The sequence below is a fragment of the Rosa rugosa genome, chromosome 3 (assembly GCF_958449725.1).
Source record: "Rosa rugosa chromosome 3, drRosRugo1.1, whole genome shotgun sequence".
Lineage (NCBI taxonomy): Eukaryota > Viridiplantae > Streptophyta > Magnoliopsida > Rosales > Rosaceae > Rosa > Rosa rugosa.
In genome coordinates this window covers 37,972,643-37,986,907 of record NC_084822.1, presented here as the reverse complement: position 1 = coordinate 37,986,907, position 14,265 = coordinate 37,972,643, and the positions used below count along the sequence as shown (strand labels likewise).

General features: G+C 38.3%; 1 long non-coding RNA gene across 12 annotated transcripts; it reads right to left on the bottom strand.

Annotated features, from left to right (window-relative positions):
• Positions 1-280: 280 nt before the first annotated feature.
• LOC133737991 (uncharacterized) lies at positions 281-5,784 on the bottom strand. 12 transcript variants are annotated; one of them, XR_009859923.1, is made up of 12 exons: positions 5,565-5,784; positions 5,301-5,454; positions 5,155-5,201; positions 4,951-5,077; positions 4,562-4,823; positions 3,887-3,969; positions 3,583-3,627; positions 3,129-3,210; positions 1,801-2,712; positions 1,673-1,719; positions 1,043-1,088; positions 281-563 (listed from the first exon to the last, which is right to left on the bottom strand). It is a non-coding gene; the product is annotated as an uncharacterized LOC133737991 (long non-coding RNA). The 12 variants fall into 12 exon arrangements; XR_009859922.1 differs by having other exon boundaries at positions 4,951-5,073; positions 5,565-5,783; XR_009859915.1 differs by having other exon boundaries at positions 4,951-5,058; positions 5,565-5,779.
• Positions 5,785-14,265: the final 8,481 nt, after the last annotated feature.

The window sequence follows — 14,265 nt, the reverse complement described above, 5'->3', positions numbered from 1 at the left end:
ATTTACACCTAGCTGCGCTCTCCTAACTTATAATATATACTAGCGATATAACCCGCGCGATGCCGCGAGTTTGTTTGCTTGATGCAGCACTTCTAATTTAACATTAACATTTCTGGGCCAATATTTGTTGTCAAAATAATCTCACTTTTGAAGAATTCATCAATTTACTCCAAATTAGAAATTTCTAGTAACTATTATCGCAATTTAATGCTCAGCACACATTACCTTCTTTGCGGCTGATAGGAGAGGTTCTCATTCAAAATGTACTAACAAAGAGAGATAGGACAAATACAGAATCACATAAATCAACATTCCAAAGGCAGGCCATCCTAAATTGGCATTCAAAGTAAGGCAGGACTGCACACAACCGTGCAACCACAACTTTTGGGTCGAATAAACATAATTGGAACATTAGAAGATACATTTTTTTTTTTTTTTTTGCGCATTTTAAAACACTCACTCTAGCCTTAAAACACTCACTCTAGCCAACAATATAACAAACATATATAGTTTTGTTCAAATAATCTTTTGCTTGATTCATCAAGTCTGGTGCAATGTTAAACCTGAAAAGAAAAGAACAAACGGATTTAAAAAGAGAAGTAAATGAAGTTTATATTGAACTTATGTCGAAAGACTGTTATACACAATACAAAGGGTCAAGAGGATCTTCATCTTTTTTTTTTAAATGTAGTAAAGAGCTTCAATTGGCATGACAAAAACGTCTAAAAGTGCCAAGTAAAGCAACCCAAACCATTCTTCAAGCTCTATTCTTCTCTAGTATAGTAACTATAGAATTCATTCAAACTTGTGACCCTAAAAATTTGCGCACAAATAGAGCATAATAGCATAAGTGGAATACGAAATAGCTAATCAATGAAGCTTTTTGTTATCTAAGTCCTCATAGAATACTGATCCATGCACTCTCACTCAGGTAAATAGTGAACCAAACTATAATAGAGATTCAAAATAATGTGGTTTTGAAATGAAAGCTTTAACCAAATGGTCTTTTCCATCTTTCAATAGGTGAATAGATTTTGTTTACCTTGTTACAGGATCAGGGTAATGGCAGACCTGCTTGCATACAGAATCTGCATAAACAAATACAATCACTGTAGAGAGTGCACCTCTGTGGAGTCAAAACCTCTGATCCTCTAGTTTTTGTTCACTCAAACTAAGACGTTGACTATAGATAACAGAAAAAGTATCCATACGTTCAGGCTTGATGTTCAAAAGCCCATATTCCAGCTTGTGAGGGAAAGGAAAAGGGAAGAAACCTCACTATTAAAACTGGAAAGGAAAAGGGAATAACCTTTTTAGGGCAATGTATTACAGTTTAGAAACTCTACATGACTGATTCAAATAAACAGAGCTACAGAAATTACGTATTGAACAACGTGAAGTTGATAAGACATACAAATCATTAACATTGAATAGAAATCACTGTGGAAAAGCAATTTGATCGTGCAAAAATAATTGAGATAGTTAAGTACAATTCAAACAACGGGAAAGAATAAGAAACGAACAATAGCAAGTGCACCCTCACTAAGCAATTCCGATACGGTTACTCCAACTACAACTAACCATTTAAACTGATGTAATCATTAAACAAATACTATATCATACAGATCACGTATGAATTACATTGGCATATATAAGAGATCATATAAATCACCTGAGCCAATTACTGTTAAGTGGGTGTGAGCCAGAGAATGCAAGGAGCTGTACACAAACAAATGAAGACAGGTTTTAGTAAAAAGAAGAGAACGGGGAAAAACTAAAAACAAATCAAAATTTGAGAACCTCATCTGGAATGGATTCAACCCTCCGATCTTTTGTGTACACATGATCTTCTCCCATGGCTTTTAGACTATGTCAAGCCCTAAATCTCTTCTGGCTTTTGGGATTATAAAGTTGCAAACTTGAAAATTAGGTCCGACCCTGAAACTGAATCAAACATACAAAATCCGCATCAGTAACAATTTTCTTCATTACGAAAATGTATTAAGCAAAAAACCAACAAATGTTCTTTCCCAAATCAAAACACATACCAGAAATCCAGAACATGAACTCTGAGAGGGAAAGTTATTGTTGCATTTTCTCCTCACAAAATTTATCAATAAATGTGTCTGCTCCTTAGGAACCACTCATTTGCAAACTCCCAAGGCTACTCCTTAGGAACCACTCATCAATAATTCAGATCGCAATAATTATTCAGACACTACCTAAACTCAGCGCGCTTTGCTGCGGTAGTTAATATGATACTAATGAAACTGAAAATGAAGCAGACAAAAGTTTTGGAAATTGAAGTAAAGATCTAATCTAAAAGGGAGTGCAAGGAAGTTCAGTTGGTAGTGTTGTTCAGTTGGATGCGAAATTGTACTCAAGGACTCCCAACTGAACTTTGGTTGAACTTCCCAGGAAACTTCTTGAATTTCTCCTGGACTCCAAATAATGTGCACATTACGCGGAAATTTGTGCTTCCATGAGCCACAACCAAAACAAAACCATTATTAAAAGCAGAGCCATTATTAAAAGTATAAATGAATAAATAAGGATATAGATTGAAAACAATTGTTTTTTGATAATTGAAGACCAAAATTGATCCCAAACCCAAAACTGATAATTGTAGTTGTGCTTCATGATGAAAATCTGACCTCCAACCTCTTCCCCAACCAATTACTGAAATCGCAAACTCCACAACAAACAATATCCCTGAAACATGAACACCCATATCTGATTCTACCAATTTCTTATTTCAAGAACAACAACTCATCATTTCCTTCTCACAAATATGCACTACTGTTATAAACTTCAAACCGTAGACATGGAAACCATAAAGAACATAAAACCTCAAAATTCCAACTTCTAAAATCCTAACCACAACTGAAAATTGATTATATCATCTTCTAGAACTCGATCAGTAACATAGCCTTAAAATCCACCACAGTAGTTTATAAATAAATAAAAAAGAGCAATTTTTCTGCTATCAAATGTTTCAATATTTGCAGAACATCAGGTAAATCCCCAAACCCAATCACCAAACACCAATGTTTTGAACTCAAACAACTAAAATCATCCCCTATTTCATATGCAAATCAAGAACATAGAATAAGAACAAAAGGTAATACCTAATTAAGTCGATGCTGGATGCGGCAAAATCCAATCAACAAAGCAAAAACGGGGAGATACTCCAATCCACAATACTGAAAACTGCGAAACCAACAGAGACACTATTCAAAGTCATAAAGTTTGGAATATCTGGCTTGAGATTTTAAATTAATTTGGTACCTCACAATTTATTTTTGACCACAAATAAAACTAAAAGTATTTGAATTATATATATCCAGGGGCACCATCCCTGAGCAAAACCCAATATTTACCTTAGTTATTTTGACTAATCATTGAATCAAACAATTGATTCATGGCTTTTATTGTTCAATCATTAGTTATTGAATTAATCCATAGGGCTGGGTCTCTCTCTCTCTCCATTTGGGTTACACACTGAGAGTGCAGCAATTAACTTATTTTGATAATATTTTAAACGTCAATCACTCTGGTGCAGACCGAAAATCAAAACCTTACCTTCAATCACTGAAATCCGAAAACCAGCAACACTTCTTCTGTTTTCTGCAACCCAATTTCAAAAAACAATACAAACAATCAATAACCAACAATATAGCTCCTTGGCTTTATTCAGAATCTTAGTTATATGAAAATAATGAAGCACAACTACATCAATTGAATGAAAAAATTATAGCAATATTGAAAAAAAAAAAAAAGGGGGGGGGGGGGGGGGGGGGGGGCACTGATTATATGTGTAACCCAGCCCTTGCGAAACCAACTGACGAAGAATAAATGAAACAAATTAGAAGCGATGGTCCCTCACCTGGTTGATCTAGGACGATTATCTTCAAAACCCAAGCACAATTGGTTTAGTTGTAGCAGATCACCTACCCAAACACAATTATCCTGAAACCAAAGATAAACCAAACTGTTAAAAATGGAGTCAGAAGAAGAAATGAAGACACATTAATAAAACAATATCAGAAAATAGAAATTTGGTAGATACACCTCCCCTAATCTCAGTAAAAATTTAATCTTCACTTTACCCTTTTCTACTGGAAAAAATAAAAAATAAAAAAATAAAAAAACTGTGCATCTTCTTTCTCCGCTTCTACTCACTATCTCTCTCTCTGTTGCTCATGCTTAACTCAAGTCACATGCTCTCCATTGCTGCTTTCTGACTTTTGGTTCTTGGAATTTTAATTACACATCTACCTAGTGTACTTCATAGTTTCTTCACGACCAAAGACCACTTTAGGTCCCCTTGACACTACTTTTGTAGGAAGAACTTCTGTTTTATAAGCTTCTCAAGTGCATTTCTACAGGTGCTTTGTTAAAAAGCATGTAACACCTCGGTTACTTTTGTGAAACGCTACCAAAAACACTTTCAACTCTCAAATTAGCAAAAGCCAAAAGGGCTCTGGGCATGAATAACTGTCCCTATAACCCTCCTCCATTTAATGATGTTTACTTTTGGTCTAATTTATTTAAAGTCCACCTCTGAACCACACCAACTTTTGGTGGTGGTCATGAATCCCTGGCCTTTCACCCCTATTTCTCTTTGGTATTGTAATCTGGGTCTCTCTCTCTCTCTCCATTTTGGTGAAGCATGAAGACGGAGTGCTACAGAAGGAGGAGTAGATACAATAAACTAAGCAGCTTGGAAAGTAGTGATGATGAAGAAGATCAAGACCAGAAGCGTCCAATTTTTGAAAGTGATTAAGCCAATATCACTTTCACAGTGCAATTGAGCCAGACATCTGACAATGATGTTCATACAATATTCCAAAAAAAAAAACAGAGATCAATTGAAAGACTGATTGCAAAATCGTTGCAGATATATTCAATAAAAATCAAAACTAACCCAACTTTGATTGACACCCATACCTCTTCTCCTGCTGAAAGATCCCTCCCAAACCGGATCCAAACCTTGCTATCGACCTCCACTTCACTGTCAGTGTTTCTGTCTCTCCCTTCTCCTGTTGCAAGATCCCTCTGAAAAAAATCGTGCTGACTTGGAGAATCAAATCAATTCAAAACCACAAACCAAAATTCCTCCACAGATAATCAAAAACTGACAAATACGCTCACCCTTTTTCAAACTATAACCCAACCAATGCAAAAGATGCAACAAAAACCTGCATCAGAAGCCAATCACAAAATCTAAATCACAGAAGATCGTAAGCACAAAAGAATGAACCAAATCCAAATTCACAAATCAAAACAAAAATATCGACCTCTCAATCCTCCTTAAACGACCGCAGAGAAAAGAAGCAATCCACTGATTATAGAAATCCAGATCACACTCCCAATTTAGATCACAGCTGTAGAAAAGAGACAAAGCAGCCTCCACCCACACCAAAAATCAGAGCTTTGCAATTCCGATACAATCTGAGAAACAAAGCACATGCTGATGAAATTTTACACAAAACCCTTAATCGAATAATCCCAAAAAACCGTACCCAACAAAATTGACCCAAAAATTAACATCAAGCAGTTACCTTTTATGCCTCCAAGCTGGAAACAAACGAAAATTGAGACCTGGCTATGCCGATCAACAACCTCCTCACTATCAATCTAAGTGAGACGAAGAACCACAGCAGAGACCAAGATCGAACTCTCACTCTCTCTTTCAGTCGGTGATTCTTGTTTTTGTTTTTGCTAAGGTTCCCGAATCCACTACCAAATCAGGCGTTTTCCTTATTCAGGGTTTATAGAAGACCAGCTTGATATTCTCAACGAACATTAAGGGCAAAATCGCATTTTCCTCCCTTTGATGAACAGTAATAACAGTTAACTCATCTTTCAATATATATGTATAATAATTAGGATAGGGACAGAAAAAACCACAACCAGAGCAAAATTCTGCATTGACTATTTAGTAAGTGTGGTAAGCAATACCTAATTCTAGCCCCATGCATGCCAGGGAAATTTATACGACTCATCCCCACTGTTTTGCTCATTCTAATTCTAATTCTATTGCAAGACGCAAATCTGTCTCGCACAAGACACTCGATTCTGTGGCAATTACTAGTGATATAATTGATGACGCAAGGTGACTAGGTGAGCATAGCACTGTCTCTCTATTTAGCTTGACCTGTACGTGCGGCTTCCACAGACTCATATAAATAAAGCCGACAAACCCTAGAAAGTAGAATCTGTATATATACCAACTGCAATGGAAAATTATCCCGACCATGAATTTGGATGATTGTTTGTGACTTACCCATCACCAACATCACAAGCTATTTTGATAGGGTGATTAGCCTATGGCCGACCTCGACGCCCAGTTCGACAAAACTCCATAAGGGAGCTGAGAGCCTCGACTAGGCATAATCGAAACAAGCAAGGGCATCATGTATTTCCGCTTAAAATTAAGGAGCATTGTTTAGCATTTCAAAACTGCACAGAGAGAGAGAGAGAGAGAGAATATGTGAATTGATTTGATTGTCTCCTCTCTTTATTAGTTTGTCTCGCAAACGCAAACATAATGTGAATTTAATTTATGTTGACGACTTTTAGGTGACAAACCAATATTTTTGTCACCCATAATAGTTATTACAGATGCACATGAGTTGCGTCTCCTATATTTTTATCTTTAAAAGAGATTTCCCTTGTAGTATAAATAGTCCAATAACTTTTTTTAATATTTCGGTGTTTTGCGAGTTCTAACATAATCACGCTCTATGAATGGGTAAGCTTAGGCATGCATAGAGATTTTTTTTTTCTTTTCCAAACAGATTATTAGCACGTTTGAAGGTTCCATGACTTACCAAAACATGCTAAACCTTGTAAGTATCATTTTTTTTTCCTTAAAATTTTTACGTGTCACAAACTCACCATCTGTAGTAAATGACTTTTAGAAGGCTTTCCAATTGACAGAACACCGGCATCTTTTTTCTCTATGCATTTTCTTCAAACTTTGGAAAATATTATAGAAAAAATCGGGTTAAGATTTTCGAGTTCCACTGGTTGGAGAATTGCTTAAAAATCATGATTGAGAAAGAGGAGACTTAATTGAGAAAGTAAGAACATGCAATTTGTATCGACAGTTTTTAGTGAAAAATCATGATCTTGGAAATCCTTTTTATTTTAGGGAGTAAGTTTTGGGTCCGCTCCCATAAGTTTGGGAATTTGAAATATCTTTCCGTGAGAGAGCCGCATGGCTGAATCCTCATAGGCCATGGGCCATAGCCTCGATCGCTTGTGTTTTGAACTAATGTTGGGTTTGTTTCTGCCTAATAGTGAGGTTTCTCCTCATAGGATTTTTTTCCCCCTAAGTTTTCACACCCAGGTGTACAAGTCCATAAAGAACTAATCCCGACAGTTTCTCCCAGCCGAAAATATACAAGACATGGGAAAAAATTTGTAGTAGCAGAGGTTACATATAATCTCGAGGATTGTCTTTGTAATTATAAGCATCTATATATCAACTAAGTAAAATTAATTTTGCATTTAACTTCTGCAATTTAAACATGTTGCAAGAACATCCACAATGGTACTTAACAAATTTGTTTATTGTAGGAGATAATGTGACCACATTTCTAGTAATATGCATTATTTGAACCTAATAAATCCGGAGAAAGCAATATAGATTACAGTGAGACCATAAGTTTTGTAAAGAAGACATGTGTCAGCTTGAGTTGCAGAACCACAAAACCGAGCTAGACATCAACTTTCAGGTCATGTTAAGATACATAGATGGGCTCTGGTGCCAACTTCCGCCGAATCTTGGTTCAAGATAAAACCATAGGCTTTAGGATAAATCAGTTAACAGCTTGTTGAATAAGAAAAAATAACGTCTCCAGGTCAAATTTTAAAGAAAAATATAAAACTTTGTTGCAATTAAAGAATGTGGTTGCTGCAATCAAAGGACGTGGCAATCAAGTTGGAGATTGATAAGGTTGGTTACAAAGTCAGTCAAAGAAACAGGAAGTGATAGACTTGCCAAAGTGAAGCTGGGTCAAAAAAATGAGAGTGTATTCCATGCACCTATGTGCAACTACACTGACCATGTGATAGTCACGTGGATGTTAAAAAATAGGGTTCCGTTACTACTAAAGGCGTTAGTCAAGATCTAGGTCATAAGACAAAAAAAAGTAAAACCTGGTGAATATTTGATTTTACCATGACCTCTCACATCCTCTCTCACCCCCCCTGACGCACAAACATCACCAAACCCCATTTCAGAATGAAAGCAGGCATGCCCGCTTTTCCTCCATCTTTTTTTTTTTTTTGAGAAGAAAGGAAAATCCATTAATAACCACACATATTACAACCAAACTTGTTACAGAACATTCCATTGGAATGACCAGTTAAGGGACCGTCAACAAACCTGACTTCCATGAACCAAAAAGGCCCAACCCCTGACCAAATTTTACGCCCACTACTACGGGCTACATCGAGTAACGAACCAAAACAACTGGCTACACCAAGTAACAACCAAAACCAACCGGCTGCACCGAGTAACAACCAAAACCAAAACCAAAACCAAAAGTAACGATACAACCTCACCATCAACAAAAAGATGAACTGAATCACCCGTTCGGACACCGTGGCCCAAAACAGCCAGACCACGTGTAGGGGTGATTCACCATCACATTGACAGACAGACAGCACCGACTTCCCCAACCCTCGCTGAGAGGGACTTATTGTCAACAAGACAATAACAAACAAACACACCAAAACAACAACTAGAAACAAACAGTAACCAACCAAACTGGAAATAACAAAAAACCCCAGAAGCCCAAAAACAATGGGCCGGCCCAAACCCCACTTCCCCCGGCAAACAGCACACGCAGCGAGCAGCCAAACCCTCCGCCGGCGAGCCCCAACGCCAACACACCGCCACCGCCGCACATCAAAAGGCCCTCGTACCGCCTTAACATACCACAGCCAGCCCCTACACCAGGCAGACGACCACAAAACGGGCCCAAACCGAAGCAGAGACAGATCCCTTTCGGGATCTCCACCGCCGCGATCCGATCTGAGCCGCCGCGGCCACAGCCCACTCAGGGTTGGAGACGAAAGAAACCACCGCCGGACAGCCGAACTCCGTCGCTGCAGCACCACAGCCGTCGCCCCGGATCCAAGAGGGTCAGATCGAGATGGAGATCGATCCGCCCCGCCCATCGCCGAAGACACATCCACCCACCCTGGACCGCACCGCTGCCCTGGAACCCCACCATCTCTCCGAAACATCATCCTCTCCCGGGCCGGAACACAGCGGCGGGACCGCCGACAGCGTTCGGCCGGGAGAGAACCCACACCTTTGATTTTTTTTTTTTTTTTTTTCCTTGGCGCGTGAGGCGCGTTCTATGGTCTAATCGGATCCTATCACCTCTAAGCTTTTCCTCCATCTTGATCAAGAGAGCTCCATTGTTGAGAACCTCCTGAAGGGAATCCCCCACAATTCCCATAAACCAAGGCACCATACTCGTCTCCCAGGGCTCTGGCATGAACCAGGTTCCAGCTCTCCGGTGAAGGCTATCGTCCCTCTCCCTCAAGCTCCAGCCCATCTCCTCCCCGGCCACCACATGGGCCTTGTAGCGGATCAGAAAAATCGTTGATATTCGAGGCCTCCAAGAAAGCCGGCCACCCCACCTTCGATCCGGTCTGGGAGCCCAAGGTCGCTAACCCTTCGAAAGCTTCAAGTGAAGTGATGTCGTACAATTCTTGTTTCTTGTTAGTTTTGGAACGAGGTCATTGCTGGGTAATTTGTATATAGATGAGAACCTTCGATTCTCCCCACACATTCGACGAACGGACTAACCAATACACCAGGGACGTCGTAGATAGAGATGCGAGTCGGATGAGACTGGTGCGCCGCCGCAATGTCGCCTAAAGGCGAAGATATGGTCAGGTCACCGTTATAGCTTCGTGGGTCGAGAAAACGGGTTGAGAGGCCCGATGCTTCTGGGCTCTTCGATCTGAATTGCATATTTATATCCTAGAATCAAATTTTGATCAACGACTCAGATTTTACCACGTTAATTGCTCTTCCCTTAAATAATTTTTCATAATTATGAAAATAAAGAAAATCGTAATAAATAGCTCAGATGTCCAAAAAAAATTTTGAAAATTCTTACGGACTCCTCACGTCGTGTACTTTATTATTGAGTTCATAAATTGAAGATTTTACATCAAGAAAAATTCAGGAATATTCCCAAAGTCTCTAAACTGTTTATGATATTAAGTCTATAATTTATAATAGTTCTACTTTAATTCCTTAAATTCTTCCGGATAGTAATATGTACTAATGCATTTGACATTACCATAGTAGTAATGCATTTGCATTACCTTACCCATGCACTCCACTTTAATTTCTTAAATTTTTTGCATTAATAAATTTTCCTTAAATTAATTTCATTCTAAAAAAATGAAATTAAAAATTGATATATTGACATTTTCCAAAAATTAATCCAATTTCATTCTCGTTTATACTTCGATTAATTTACAACCATATATTTATCAATTAGATTTTTCAAAGAGCAACTTCATTAAGACACGAGAAATTGGAGAAACCGATCGTTGGATGAGAAGATAGTACTATTTTATGCATGTTTTAAAAAACTTAGCCAATTTTGCCATAGTTTTGATTTCCATCCACTTAGGCAAACCGAAGTAACATATATAATCTCTTGATTGACTAAGGACATAATGACCACGAACTAGGCCTCATCATAGCGGGCTTGGGCTGGACCTTACTATATTTTTAAATAGTAGCGGGCCGGGCTTTATTGTAAATTGAAGGATCCAAGCCCGTCCATATAAAGCGGGCCTTGCTGGCTTTTTTGGGCCTGGCCTTGCGGGCTTTATTTACAAATAAATCTACAAAGATACTAATTTTTTTATAAACGTATATTTATATAGAGGATTAAATACTTGTTACTCCTCAAACTTTTGCCTGAAAAACAGTTTAGTCCCTCGCCTTTTAAGTTAAACTGGATAGTCCTTATTCTCTCTAATTCTCACACAACAGGTCCCTAACAGGCCTAAAATGACTATTATACCCTCACTTCCTTCTTTTTTTTTTTTTTTTTCCTCTTCTCTCTTTTTATTTACTCTCTCTCTCTCTCTAAGAGTTGGTGTAGGCATACTCTGCCATTAGTGCAAACCATCGTCCCCGACCCAATTCCCCTGTTCCTCAATCTACTACGTCCAAAGCCCTTCCCGCGACTCCCACAACGGCGAGAAGACCACCACGTCTTTTCAGTCTACCCCCGTCCTCAGCCCCGTCGACTCCCCTCACCACTCCCAATCCCTTGTCAGCCGCCACTCCCGCGACTCCGCCATCATATGATTCAAAAAACAAATTGTATCCTAATTCCAATTGCTATATCAACATCAATCCATCACATTATCACCTCTACATAAAGCTAGACAGGAACAAACACTAACCTAAAGCCAAAGAACCCGACTTGGTGCCTAATCCAGAACCCAGCCCACCACTGTACCCGTAACCTTGACCTTTCCAACAACTCCCTATCTGGTTCCTTAGACAAAGGTCTGGAAAACTATAAGCAATTGCAGAGACTGATACTCGCTGGAAACAAATTCACTTGCGAAATTCTGAAATTCCGACGGGAATTTGGTTCGATATGGAAAATCTCCTCCAATATACCTCTCCGACAACGGCTTCACCGGATCGGTGCTAGAGGATTTCAGCGACCTCAAGTCTCTCTCATGCATGCTCAACCTCTCGTTCAATCACTTTTGCGGCACGATTTTGAAATCACTCAGAGATTTACCCGTGACGGTGAGCTTCGATTTCTGCAAAAACTAGGCCCTGAGTTCCTCGGGTAACCCAAATTCCTCGCTTGGATCCGATAACAACACGTAAGGCCTTGATCTTCATTGCGACGAAGGCGGTGATCTGCACCGGATATTGGGGGGGGGGCGAGAGAGAGAGAGAGTCTTAGGGATTTTGTTTTTAGGAGGAGAGAGAGAGAGAAGTAGGAAAAATAAAAAATAAAAATAAAAAGAGAGAAGAATTAAAAAAATTTAAATAAAAGATGAAATGAGGGTATAATTGTAATTTTAGGCCTGTTAGGGACCTGTTGTGTGAGAATTAGAGAGAATAAGGACTATCCAGTTTAATTTAAAAGGCGAGGGACTAAACTGTTTTTCAGGCAAAAGTTGGAGGAGTAACAAGTATTTAATCCTTATATATATATATATCATACACTCCAAAGAGCAACGTCTATCAATTCAAAGAAAATAAAAAAACTAACCGTTGGATGTGATCATTACAATAAATTATGAGTGTGGTAAAAAATTTAACCAATTTCACCATATTTTCGAATCCGATCGAATTGGTCAACCGTCGTCACTTCTATGTCTTCCTGGTTGACTGATGGCGTAACAATCACGAAACGTGCTTAATTTTCTACATCACGTCTATAAATATTTCATCGATGGATATGCGTGGACATAAGATAAAAATTTCAATTTTAATTATAAAGACGTTGACGTATACCAATTTGCCTCCTAAAGTTGTATGACTTATATGTTGCATTTAAATTGTTGAGGTTCATTCCAAAGCAACTATGAAGTGAAAAATGAATTTAGAGAAACCAACGCTTGATAGAGAGATTGTAATGTTTTATGGTGGTTGTGAAAAATTCAGCATATTTGGTTCTCGTTTCGAATTTAATCAACTAGGTCAAACTTAGTTACTCTTATAAACCTATATTTATATATCATGCACTCCAAAGAGCAACCCCTATCAATTCAAAGAAAATGGAAAAACCGATCGTTGGATGGGATTATTACAATAAATTATGAGTGTGGTAAAAAATTTAGCCAATTTCACCATATTTTCGAATCCGATCGAATTGGTCAACCGTCGTCACTTGTATGTTTTCTTGGTTGACCGATAGCTTGACGACCGCGAAACGTTCTTATTTTGTCACATCATGTCTGTAAATATCCTATCGATGGATGTGCGTGTACATAAGATAAAAATTTCAATTTTAATTACAAAGACGTTGGCCTATATCAATTTGCCTCCTAAGGTTGTATGACTTGTACATTGCATTTAAATTGTTGATGTTCATTTTAAAGCAACCATGAAGTAGAAAATGAATTTAGAGAAACCAACCGCTCGATGGAGAGATTGTAATGTTTTATGGGGGTTGTAAAAAATTCAGCCAATTTGGTTCTCATTTCTAATTCAATCAACGAGGTCAAACTTAGTTACTCTTATAAACCTATATTTATATATCATACACTCCAAAGAGCAACCCCCTATCAATTCAATAAAAATGGAAAAACCGACCGTTGGATGAGATTATTACAATAAATCATGAGTGTGATAAAAAATTTAGCTAATTTCACCATATTTTTTAATCCAATCGAATCGGTCAACCGTCGTCATGATATGTAGAATATATATGCACACATTCTATATAGAAGTATGAGAACTTCACACACACACACACACACACACACACACACACACACACACATATATATATATATATATATATACAGATCCTATCCAGAGCGGAGCTCCGCTTTGAAAATTAACGTGTCAAGTTTGAGTTTTTGGTCACTTTTCGGTCGGATATCCACATCTCGACCATTCAGTTTTTAGGTACTAGTGTATAGATCGTCTCTGCAAATTTTCAGCCAAAATGACTATTGTTAAGGCGTTGATAATTGCCTTAAAGCTAGTACGGTTCAGGTTGACAGATTCAGTCCATCCATTGGTTTAAGTGAGTTAGATACCTTAATGATCATCAATTTGACTAAAAATTTGCAGAGATAATCTATACACTAGTATCTAAAAACTGAACGGTCGAGATGTGGATATGCGACCGAAAAGTGACCAAAAACTCGAACTTCACACGTTAATTTCAAAGCGGAGCTCCGCTCTGGATAGGATATATATATATATATATATAACACATACATATATAATAGTTTACGGGCTTTTACGGGCCGGGCCTAGCGGGCTTTTAAGGGCCGGGTCGGCCCTCTACCCACTAAGGCGGGCTTTTGCGGGCTTTTTAACGGGCCAGGTTTTTAGCCCTGCGGGCCTCCATCGGCCCACTTGATCCGCGGGCTTTTTGATGAGGCCTACCACGAACCATGCCAATTTTTTTCACACGACGGTCTTTTGAATTACTGTAACAATTTCAATGATTCATTAATATTTGTTTAGAAAAAATAAAGTTTTTTTTTCTTTTATATATAACT